The following is a 12,057-nucleotide window of genomic DNA, read 5'->3' on the forward strand; positions in this document are numbered from 1 at the left end:
GCGACCCGGGGACTTGGAAAGAAATCCTCATATTTTGATGTAGAAAACTGATACTCAAGTTCTCCAACAGGGTCGGTGATCAAGCAACGGTACTTAATCTTCTGGAGAAGATGCTGAGATGCTCAGATTTAAATGTCTACCAGTCACAGGCTGCCGGACTTACCAAAAATGTACAATACGGTAAGTCAGATGCGGGGGAAAGTACTAGAATAACTGCATAACATCTCAACAGAGGCTTCACGGTCGAACAAATATAAGAACCCGGCCCTTCGGGAGGACGCAGACCCTTTAAATAGGGAGAGAAACCCAAGTTCCAGTATTTAGCATTTCTATGAAGAGCTACAAAATCTCTGAAATTATTCATAGCGACCCCATATCCCGAATGTCGCTAAACATCACAACCAGTCACAGAAGTGCAGTGATGGGAAAAACGGGCCGTGGAAATGGATGGCTTCTGTGTACGGCTTCTTTTTTTCCAGGTTTGCGTCTTATTTGTAATAACCTGATGAATACAGAGTAATGACTCAGGCTCACAAACATCAATACAACGGAGCAAAAACTGATATGTTGACAGATCTTTTTTTCTGGTTCAGCTGTGCAGCTGAATGCCAAAGTGAGTTTCTGATTGATTATTATGTATTTTCCTGTTAAGGGGCACAACCTACCCAAATTACTTTTGCGCATATAAAGAACATTATTGTTATAGGTAGAAAAGCAGAGGCACTCACGTGTCATTACAATGGGATAAATTAATGCCTACATCTATAAGGATGGAACATAGAAAACCAGCATAATACCAAAAACAACAATAGTAATAATAATAACAATAATAATAATGATAATAATAATAATGATAATGTCATTAGTTATTTATAATTGATTTAATTGTTTTCTCTTTACTGAGGTGATTCTGGATTATGGCAAAGATATCTTGAAAATGTTTAGAAGCTATTTGGTGTTGGTGAGATTATACATAAATTTAGCGAGATATCATCCTATTTTATTTATTTATCTTTATTCAATATTTTGAATGGTTGGTTCATGTTCATGGCAAGATGACTTGCATCTGGGTCATTAGGAAATCATGAGAAAAAACATTTTATGAATGAGCGTGGTAACAAGAATAAGGATAATAAAGGCTATGTCGTCCTCCAGTTGATTAAGAGTGAAAAAAGGTCAGTTCAAATAACAAACATAAATATTGGGTGTAAATGAAATCTTATTAGTTATTATTGTTTTTAGTTTTGTTACTAATTATTATTCTTATTATTTACAAAATCTCTTCATCGCAAAACAAAGGTATATCTCTGCCAGCTAATGGCCAAAGCAGATCTTCATAGATACATGCATTCTCCATACAACAATTTTGCCATATTTTTAATTTGAAAACTGTGATGTTTTTATTGTTATTTATTTTCTCCTGATTTCTATTTATTCATTTATGTATGGATGCACATGTAGGCCTGAACAGCTAAAAGCAACACTAGGACACACACACTCAGGGTCTTATAGTGAGACGGGTAAATGGCGATGCGTTCAAGGTTCACACTTTGAACTTAAAAACATCAAGAGCACCACACTGATCGATTGCCTATCTTTATCATGGTGCCACAAATAATGGAAATACTGTTGTATATCCATAAATAAAATATCCTGGTTCTTGAAGTGGGAGAAAAAATATTGAGCAGAATTAAATTAATCCTATTGTCGTCTTAGTACTCCAATGGAGCTCACAAAGATGAACTACACAACCCGTAGCTAGCAGAAACTAAGTGATCGGTGCCCCTGTTGTTAGCATCGACAGGGAGCCCTAACAACGTGCCCTAAAGGGGAAGAGCCAATATTTAAATGCTAACTTTTGGTAGCTGATAAGCACCTTCTGCAAAGTTTACCGCAGTTCAAAACCCCAAAAAGCACTCCATCAGCCTGGGGGCGCACTTCTTTGGCACATCACCATGGAAACCAAGTGAAAACAAGTTTAGTGCAAGAGAATGGGGGGTCACCTCGGGGTCCAAAGGATGGTCGGCGCACAGCAGGGAGACGCCGGAGGCACCACAGAGGGTTTTATCAGAGGTCCGAGGAAGCCGGCGGAGGTGGGTGGAGAGGAGGCGCAGATCGTACCATTATTACGCTATTTATTTCCCACGGCTGCTGCTGGCTGACCCTGTAGCTTGGCACACTAAAATGTAAAACACTCCACCGGCAGTCACGGGTTCCGATTGCTCGCGTTCATCTCCCCGCCTGCCATTAGCCACCTCAAATAAGCCTTTTCTTAGAAAATTGTACATTTTGACCTTGTATATATTCCACATGGATGATGAGCAGGAAGCGGAAACCTTCGAGTTTGCCGAGTCCAGAGACCGCTTTTTTATTAAACGGCTGCTCTTGATTCATAGGGAGGTAGAAAAATTAAATATCAGAAATCTCGGTGTTCAGAGATCAGACCAAGTTTCAAATTCCCTTCTTTGACTTGTAACGTCCTGTGGGGCCCGGGGTGCTTCATACAAATGACATCTGTCGGGTTTGGATATGACACCAACTCGCTCTGCCTCCAGAACGCTGGCTTAGAAATGTAGATAAAAAAGGAAAAAACAAACAAAAAAAAAAAAACAAACATAAAAAATAAATAGATAATACAATCAAAAATAAAACTATGTGTATGTGTGAGTGCACATATCTATTTTTCTATTTATAGTAATATAATACATTTAATATATATATATGTGCATGATTATATTAACATATACATGTAATTGTATTGTATTTCTTTTTATTTTTGTATTCTTTTTTTTTCTTTAATGTCAAGAACAGTGTGTATATCCCATACATAGACAGATGTGAATAAAATATATGTTTGTATGTTCAGTAGCTATAGGTATATTTTTGTGTGTGTGTGTGTGTGTGTGTGTGTGTGTGTGTGTGTGTGTGTGTGTGTGCGCGCGCATGTATCCCTTTCAATGTGCACAACCACCATCCACCATGTTCAGCGCATTTTGTATATGCGCCTGGTATAATCGCAAACAGACTCCGTACATTATTAACATATAACCTGTCGGAGCATTTCTGCCGTTGTGCTAGTAATGGGGGCGGAGGGGTAAAAATAAAATGAAAATAAAAGTAGAAATCAAGGACCTGTAAACACATCCTTAAGTTAAATGATGCTGATTTAAAATCGACCTCCTGGAGAATTAGAGTAACTTAACCTTAACAAGTCTTCAGTCGATTGTTTATTGAGTTACGTCCTGAGGAATCAGTGAATGGAATACACACACTCATACACACACACACACACAAAAAACAAACAAACGGTTTTTGCATCAGGTCCAAAGTGAACTTTAGGACATCCAGTGCCATTGTTCATTTTGCGGCATCGTCTCTAACAAGACCTGATGTTCCAGTACCTGGATGGAAACAGTGTTGCTAAGTAACCAGAATCCAGCATCCTCCGATCATTTGAATCTGGATGCGACTTGTTGGATTCAGCGAATTAAGATTCAGCGGGTGAGTCTGTGATCAGCTGGTTGGTGCAAGGTTCGAGCCAAAGTCGCTGGCTAGGCTAAGCTGGGTCGGTCAAACTTCTTCCGAGGGACTTCTGTATTTTAACATTTCATTTTGTTACCGTGAGAGAGAGAGCGGGGATTCTGTCTGCTCATTCATCCCAAATTGAATTTGTAAATCCAGAGTACTCAACCGTACTCCAAAGTACTCCACCAGCCTGACGCAACATGAAGCACCCCGTCTGATATTGGCTGCTCGGGGGAGATGTTATTTTCTTTTTGTTTGTTTTTAGAAAATACAATTTAAACAGATGCTTAAGGTACCTCTGTAAGCGTCTCAGCCAGCTGGCAGGGTCTGTTCTCTGCTCACCCTCGATTCCTCCACCCACACCTGCTTATTTAAGCAGTCTTCACGCTGTTGACTTTAGAAGATTTACTGCACACGCATGTGTTTGACAATCTCTCCCGGATGACCCCCCACCCCCTCAACCCCACCCCCTGCATCGATCACAAGTACATCCATTTATTTCACCTTTAATTTGCGCATGTATGCCCCCCACTTCCTGCCTGGGTTCTACCCTAGGGTGCCAGGTGCTCCCCCGAAAGTCCTTTTCCAGACAAGTTAACGGTTGTGCTTCTTTACACTGGCAGGTGATCGGCCTCTCAGTGGCTCCAGCCAGAACTAAATATCAAAATAAAATGAAATAAAAATAGAGTTAAATGAATTAAATGAATGCAGCCTCAGGGAGGCACAGGCCAGCGTCACCCTGAGCTGGTCCCAAGCCTGGATAAATGCAGAGGGTTGCATCAGGAAGGGCATCCAGCTTAAAACGTGTGCCAAAACCAAATATGCGAATCAAACCTCAGACTCATATGGTTTTGTTCGAGCCCCGGGTTAACAACGACTGCCATTGGTGCCGATACCTCACAGGGTACCAATGGAAATCAGGCTACTGTGGGTAGCCCAGAAGGAGAGGAGGTATGCATGTTCGGAAGCGGAGAGAGAAGAGGAAAAGCAAGAGTCTGGGACTGAGAGTAGGGACTTTGAATATTGGGATGATGACAGGAAAACATAAAGTTGGTTGACATGATGCAGAGAAGGAAAGTGGATATAGTGTGTGTCCAGGAGACCAGGTGGAAAGGCAGTAAGGCTAGAAGCTTAGGAGCAGGATTTAAGTTGTACTATCACGGTACTGACAGGAAGAGAAATGGAGTGGGAATTATCTTGAAGGAGGAGTTTGTGAGGAATGTTCTTGAGGTGAAAAGAATGTCAGATAGACTTATGAGTCTGAAATTGGAAATTGAAGGTGCAATGCTCAGTGTTGTTAGTAGCTATGCCCCGCAGGTCGGATGTGAGTTAAAGGGGAGAGAGAAGTTGTGGTATGAGTTAGATGAAGTGATGCAGAATATCCCCAGGGATGAGAGAGTGGTAATTGGTGCAGACTTCAATGGACATGTTGATGCAGGTAATAGAGGTAATGAAGAAGTGATTGGTAGGTTTGGAAACCATGATAGGAACGCAGAGGGACAGATCATGGGATCCTTTGCAAAAATGATGGAAATGTCTATCGTGAACTACTACTTTTTTTCCAGAAAAGACAGGAACATAGGGTAACTTATAAGAGCGACGGTAGGAGCACGCAGGTAGACTACATCTTGTTTAGACAAGGTAACCTGAAAGAGATCAGTGACTGAAAAGTAGTTGTTGGTGAGAATGTAGCCAGACAGCATAGGATGGTGGTTTGTACGATGACTCTGGTGACAAGAAGATGAAGAGGACAAAGGCAGAGCAGAGGACAAAGTGATAGAAGCTGAAAAGGAAAGAGCGTTGTTTGGCTTTCAGGGAGGAGTTGATAAAAGGGTGGTCAGGGAGAGGTTCCAGGTGACTGGACAACTACAGCTGATGTGATCAGTGAGACAGGTAGGAGAGTACTTGGTGAGTCGATTGGAAAGAAAGTAGATAAGAAGACTTGGTGGTGGAATGAGGAAGTGCAGGAGTATATACAGAGAAAAGATAGAGCTAGCCAAGGGTCTATGATGACTTGTATGTTCAGATGGACAATGAGGAGGGAGAGAATGATTTATCCAGGTTGGCAAAACAGAGAGATAGAGATGCAAAGGATGTACAGCAGGTCTGGGTGATTAAGGATAGAGAGGGCAATGTACGGACAGATACTAGAAGAGTGATGGGCATGATTGAAAGAGTACTTTGAAGAGCTTATGAAGGAGGAAAATAAAGAGGGGAAGGGTAAAATAGGTGACTATTGTAGACAACAAAGTAGCAGTGATAAGTAAAAGTGAACTGAGGAAGACATTGAAGAGGATGAAGAGTGGAAAGACAGTTGGTCCTGATGATATACCTGTGCAGGTATGGAAGTGCCTAGGAGAGGCAGCGGTAGAATTTCTGGATATATTATCCCATGGGATCTTAGATATCCAGAAGATCCCTGAGAAATGGAGAAGTGTGATGGTGCCCATTTTTAAGACAAAAAGGTTGTCCAGAATTACGGTAACTATTGAGGAATAGAGTTAATCAGCATACAATGAAGCTATGGGAAAGAGTAGTGGAAACTAGACTGAGAGCAGAAGTCAGCATTTCTGAGCAGCAGTATGGCTTCATGCCTAGAAAGAGTACAACAAATGAAGTATTCGATAATGCTCATAGAGAAGTACAGAGAAGGTCAGAGGGAGCTGCATTATGCTTTCTTAAACCTAGAAAAAGCATATGACAAGGTGCTGTGAGAGGAACTCTGGTATTGTATGAGGAAGTCTGGAGTGGCAGAAAAGTAGACTGGTGCAGGACATGTATGCTTGATGTGAGACAGTGGTGAGGTGTGTTGTAGGGGTAACAGAGAAGTTCAAGGTTGAGGTGGGACTTCATCAGGGATCAGCTCTGAGCTGTTTATTGTTTGCAGTAATGGACAGGCTGAGTGATGAGGTTAGACAGCAATCTCCATGGACCATGATGTTTGTAGACGGCATTGTGATCTGTAGTGAGAGCAGGGAACAGTTTGAGGAAAATCTAGTGATGTGGAGGTATGTGCTGGAAAGGAGAGGAATGAAGGTAAGTTGCAGCAAGACAGTACATGAGTGTGAATGAGAGGTACCCGGATGGAACAGTGAGACTACAGAGAGTAGAGATCAAGAAGTTGGAGGATTTCAAGTACTTGGGGTCAACAGTCTAGGACAACGGAGAGTGTGGAAAAAAGGTAAAGAAACAGGTTCAAGCAAGTTGGAACGATGCAATTGATGACCAGAATGAAAGGAAAAGTGTACAAGACAGTGGTGATGCCAAGAATGTTGTATGGTCTATAGTGACTATGATGAAAAGACAGGAGATGAAGATGTTGAGGTTCTCTTTGGAAGGGGGGGTGGAGAGGACTAGGAATGAGTCCATCAGAGGGACAGCACATGTTAGATGTTTTGGAGAGAAGGTCAGAGGAGCCAGACTGAGATGGTTCGGTCGTGTACAAAGGATGGATAGTGAATATATTGGTAGACAGATGCTGGAAGGTCCTGAGAAACAACCAAAGAGAAGATTAAAGAAGGGTTAAAGAAATTAGATTGAAAATTTATAAATGAATGAATGAAAAAATACTTAAATGAATAAATATGATAAAAAAGACCAAAAATTCAAACAAATTAATTCAAACTAATAAATAAGATTATATAATCTTAAGACAAATAGAATACCAAGCTTCAGTTGAATAAAAACCATGATAACCCCCGACAAAAGAGAGAGAGAGAGAGAGAGAGAGAGAGAGAGAGAGAGAGAGAGAGAGAGAGAGAGAAAAGTAATAAAGTTAAAGAAATTAAAAGACAAAAAATGACCAAAAGCTGAAGGTTTTAGAAATTATATTAAAAAAATCTATAAGTGAATGGATTATAAATATATAAATAATGTTAAGAAAATAAAAAGATTTTACTATTTCGTATTTATGTTTTATGATAGATAGATAGATAGATAGATAGATAGATAGATAGATAGATAGATAGATAGATAGATAGATAGATAGAAGCATAACTAAATAAGTAAATAACAATTTGAATAAATAAAATTTAAAACAACGGAAAGTTCAACTTTGTCACTTGACTGTCTGTCCAATCTGACCTTTTCTGACACAGGCGTCACTGCACATGTGCACATAACAGCACATTCTAGCAAGCTAGCGAGTTAGCCTCCAATTTATGTCTTCTAAACTTATGGGTATAAAAACGAATGGAGCTGGACCAAGTAAAAAGACTAAAACGTATCACTTCCATACGGAATGGGAGCTGGACATATTTTTTACAATGTTATTTTCAAAGTGCGTTTGCCTCATCTGCCGGTCTGCTGTTGCTATACCGAAAAAGGGAAATGTGGAGCGGCATTTTCAGACCGTTCATAAAAACTACGACACCGACTTCCCTCGGAAAAGTGAGCTGAGCAGGAGAAAACCGAAGGAACTAAAATCCCAGCTGTCAGGACAGCAGTGATTTTTCTCACAGCTAACTTCAACTACGCTGCTGCCTCCATTCAAGAATAAGGTATTTACCAAAAAAAGTACTCTGTTGTAGTGTGCCATGAGGGTTCATGCAGTTATGCAAGATCCACAAACATTTATTGTGTTAAGTTTACTCATTAGATATATCAATAAATATATATTCAGCAGTTTTTCAGCATCAGGTGGAGGTAGATCATTTTCACATGGTCATTTGCTCACAAGGTGAAAAAGCTTGGGCACCCTTGATCTGAATGGACCACGAGATAGCTATTTAAATAGATACATGTTTAGAGTCAGCTGTTTAATATCTTATATGTAATTCAAAATAATATTCTTAAGATGATATATCAGTGAAGGCATGGGAACCTGTAATTTAATCCTAAAGTGGTGGATTTCCTTTTTTTTTTGGTTATTCATGTTTTTTTTTTTTTTTTGTTTTCATCTGAAGGTGGCTGGAGACTAAAAATGATCCTGCGACTACAGATAAAGTATTAGCATAATAGGCTTAGCTTGTTGTAAATGCCATCCACTCCTCCCTGCTCATTTAGCAGCTGATCTTTGCATAAAGCCAATCTCGCGGAGGACACGCATGGCTGCGGCTGCGGCGGTGGGGTGAAGGGGGTTGTTTAGGCAAGACGAGAGGCGGAGAGACAGCGTGCCCACAAAACACACCAGCACACTGGATGGGGATAATTGTGATGTTTCGGAAGAGACATCTTTGCTCAGGTGCCCGTGATGAGGGCTGCTCCAAATCCAGCTGTATTTAAAGACTCTGTCTGACATATCATAATATTCATATCTAAGAGATATAATGATAATAAAAATAATAATAATAAATTATCATTATTTTTATTATAAGTATTATTTTTTTATAATTAAATGTATTGTGAGATTAGTTCTAGGCCCCTATGTATATACACAAATATATATTGTTCCAAACACATGATTTTCTCCACGCATACTTCATCATCCTAGATGAAGACGAGATTTTTCAAAAATTTAAGAGAAAATAGAGAGACGAATGAATAAATTATTAAACGCACCCGGAAGAACAGATTTAGATCTGTGCCGTCACTGTAAGGAGCACCAGGTGAAATCCTACACTTTAGTTTTGCCATTATCCAAATCACCTGATCGCAGCACTAAAACCTTTGTAATGCGCTTATATAACACCTTGTTATATATGAACACTTTTAAAATACTGACATTGTTAAGGACGCTGTTTGTTAACAGTGCATGAACACATACTAATGTCTATCACGCTGTCATTAAGATTAGCTTTGACAGCTAACTGTGCTTTATCCCTGCCAAACATCTTCGGTGGATGAAGGTCACCTCCTCACCTGGATATGCTTGGAGCTGCTTCGGCGCAGCTTGTCCAACGAAGCCTTAAAATGGATTATATTCCACCGGGGGGGGGTTCCTTTTTGTGTGCTCAGCGAAAAAAAGGATAAATAAATAAAAGCAAACAAACGCCGAAGCTGTTTCATTTGTTGTATTTGACCTTGGGACCGCGGTGAGAATGTCACATGACCTGGTTTGACGTGTGGCGCCTCTAAAAGGTCGCAGAGGGCGAGACAGAACCTGAACTCTGACGTGGTCGTCGATCTAGTCGAGACAAAAATCACAAGAAGTTTCGTTCTGCAACAAAGGCCACGGGAAACATGCATGAATTTCTCAACACCGCTCTCTAAAAACACAAAACCACATTACATTAAAATCCTGATCAGCATGTCGATCAATCCCCATCCTCATCTTAAAGTTCTCTAATCGATATTCATCCAATGATTATCTGTGAACGCCCTGGACAAACGCTTTGGTCTTGGTGTCGCAGCCAATCCCAGCTGTCGTTGAGAGGAAGAGGCGGGACATAAAACAGGAACGTCAATCAACTCCATTCTGTCCCCGTCATATAACCATCCAAAAATACCCTTCACGTCCCAGGAACTACAGTTTAGCCAGCATTTCTTAACCTGGAGTGTTTCTCTGCATTTTCAGAATTCCTGTAATTCCTATTTTTCTCAAAATATCATCCTGCCCCGATGATAGTATGTCTGACATTGTCATTAAACTGTTATTACACCAAAGAGCCGCACAGTACCCATTAAATCTGCAATTTTACCAATCAAGTCGATTGGGGACCTACCGTCAATCAGGTTTATTTTTGTTAATAATGGCGAGGCTGCAGAAATGATACAAAGGAAACCTGTGGAAAAAAACAATAAACTGGAAACTTATTTTGCTCTGCCAAAAACTCTATATGGCATGAAGATGAGAGGGTGAATGGTTGTATGTCCAGTGGCCACTCCAGACAAAATTATCAGACGGGGCAGCAACTTTTGTAATAATGACTTATTAAAAAGGTAAATTAACAGGAAACTAGACAATTGTCACCATTCATGTTTGTCTTGTCAAAACAACATAGCAATGCAACTTGTAACCAATAGGTGACGAGATAAATACAAATTGCAATTGCATTGGGGCAAAATTGCCCCAAAAAGGGGCGGTTCCAAACAGAGCAGCAGTGTGCTGATTGGATATCACATTCAGAAGCAGTGACAATGGTGAGAATTGCTGTAAGAGTGGTATAATGTGATTTTTTGTGATTTTTGGTAAGATAAGCAGAACAGATAATGAATGAATAAATGGATATGTTTGAATCGCCAAAACATATATATCCACTGTGTTCGACACCGCAAGAAACTGACAGAAAACAAAAAAAGTTTGTTGCCGAGTGCTGATGGAGTATCCCTGCACCTGCGATCAAGAGGAGCACATGAATCACATTTACACACACACACACACACACACACACACACACACACACACACACACACACACACACACACACACACAAAAACCATGACTCATAAAACAAGCACTCCACTTCACTGGGTGTATATTTGATGTATAATTTAAGAAAAACAACCTTCAGCAAAATACACAATGATAACAGTCCTTTGGAAGTTTTTACCGCCAGGAAACAAAAGCTTCAGATTTATTTGTCCTGGGTTCTTGAATAAACCTGCCAATGAAATCTTTTTCTTTCCTTTTATTTCTCTTTCTTTTTGAATAATCCATTGAAAATCGGCCATATTATCTCCTGACATATTTGACATATTCTATCCGGTAAAAAGAAAGAGACTAGGGAATAAGAAGGATTTTTTTATCATTGTTGTTGATGTTACCATAAAAAAAAGCAATGATAATAATAAAAGCCATAATAATTACAACACTACTACTAGGACAAATAACAATAAAAATAATGATAAAAACATTGTATGTCAAAGCTTCAAAAAGTATGCCATATGTGGGTTTTCATATTTACCATAGGTTCAATCTTTTTACATATTATTTATTTATCTATCTATTTATGTTCATTTTATTTAAAACAAACAAACAAAAAAGACATCTGATTTTGTTTATAAATCATAAATGTATTTATCCAAATATTTGTTTATTTACCATGCTCATTGTAATAATTTGATTAATTTATTCACAACGGTATTTATTTATTTATTTATTTATTTATTTATTTATTTATTCATCCGGCTTACGCGGGTTCTCATTGGCCATGTGTGGGGGATGGACATGATCCACAACTCTGAACTTTGGCTGTCAAATTAAATCCAGTATCTGTCTATTTTTAGTAGCTCCATGCATGACATATCCGAAGATATATATTTACTTGCATTGCTAGCATTGGGTTAGGTAGTAGAGCAAGCAGCGTTCTCCGGCATGCTTGTTTTTTTTTTTTTTTTTTTTTTTTTTAAAGGCATGGGTAACTGGGGCAAAGCTCTAGGCTTTGACATCCAACTTTTTTTGAGCTAAAAAGTAACACGGCAAAGCACTAGCATCCCTTTCTCACAAGGATTTTAACCAGACTGAAGTTAGGGTTATTAGATTGGTCCACGTGTACACTCAGCCAATTAAAGGGATCCATTTTCAGAGAGGTTTAGCAGTCGACGAAAGAGCTCTCGGATGAGTCACTTAATGAGGCCTTATCTGAGTTGGAGTTGGTGCGCTGGCCCGTGTGTCTCCGCAGGAATGTGGGATGTGTGCTTTCAATTAATTAA

General features: G+C 39.6%; 1 protein-coding gene across 10 annotated transcripts in view; it reads right to left on the reverse strand.

Moving 5' to 3' along the window:
* Positions 1–12,057, reverse strand: part of ptprfa (protein tyrosine phosphatase receptor type Fa) — a 316,636-nt gene that overhangs the window by 259,367 nt on the left and 45,212 nt on the right. The gene's annotated exons all lie outside the window — the stretch shown is intronic.

Source organism: Fistularia commersonii, chromosome 1 (assembly GCF_037954325.1).
Source record: "Fistularia commersonii isolate RoL2024-O1a breed Wild chromosome 1, RoL_Fcom_v1.0, whole genome shotgun sequence".
In the NCBI taxonomy this organism is placed as follows: Eukaryota; Metazoa; Chordata; class Actinopteri; order Syngnathiformes; family Fistulariidae; genus Fistularia; species Fistularia commersonii.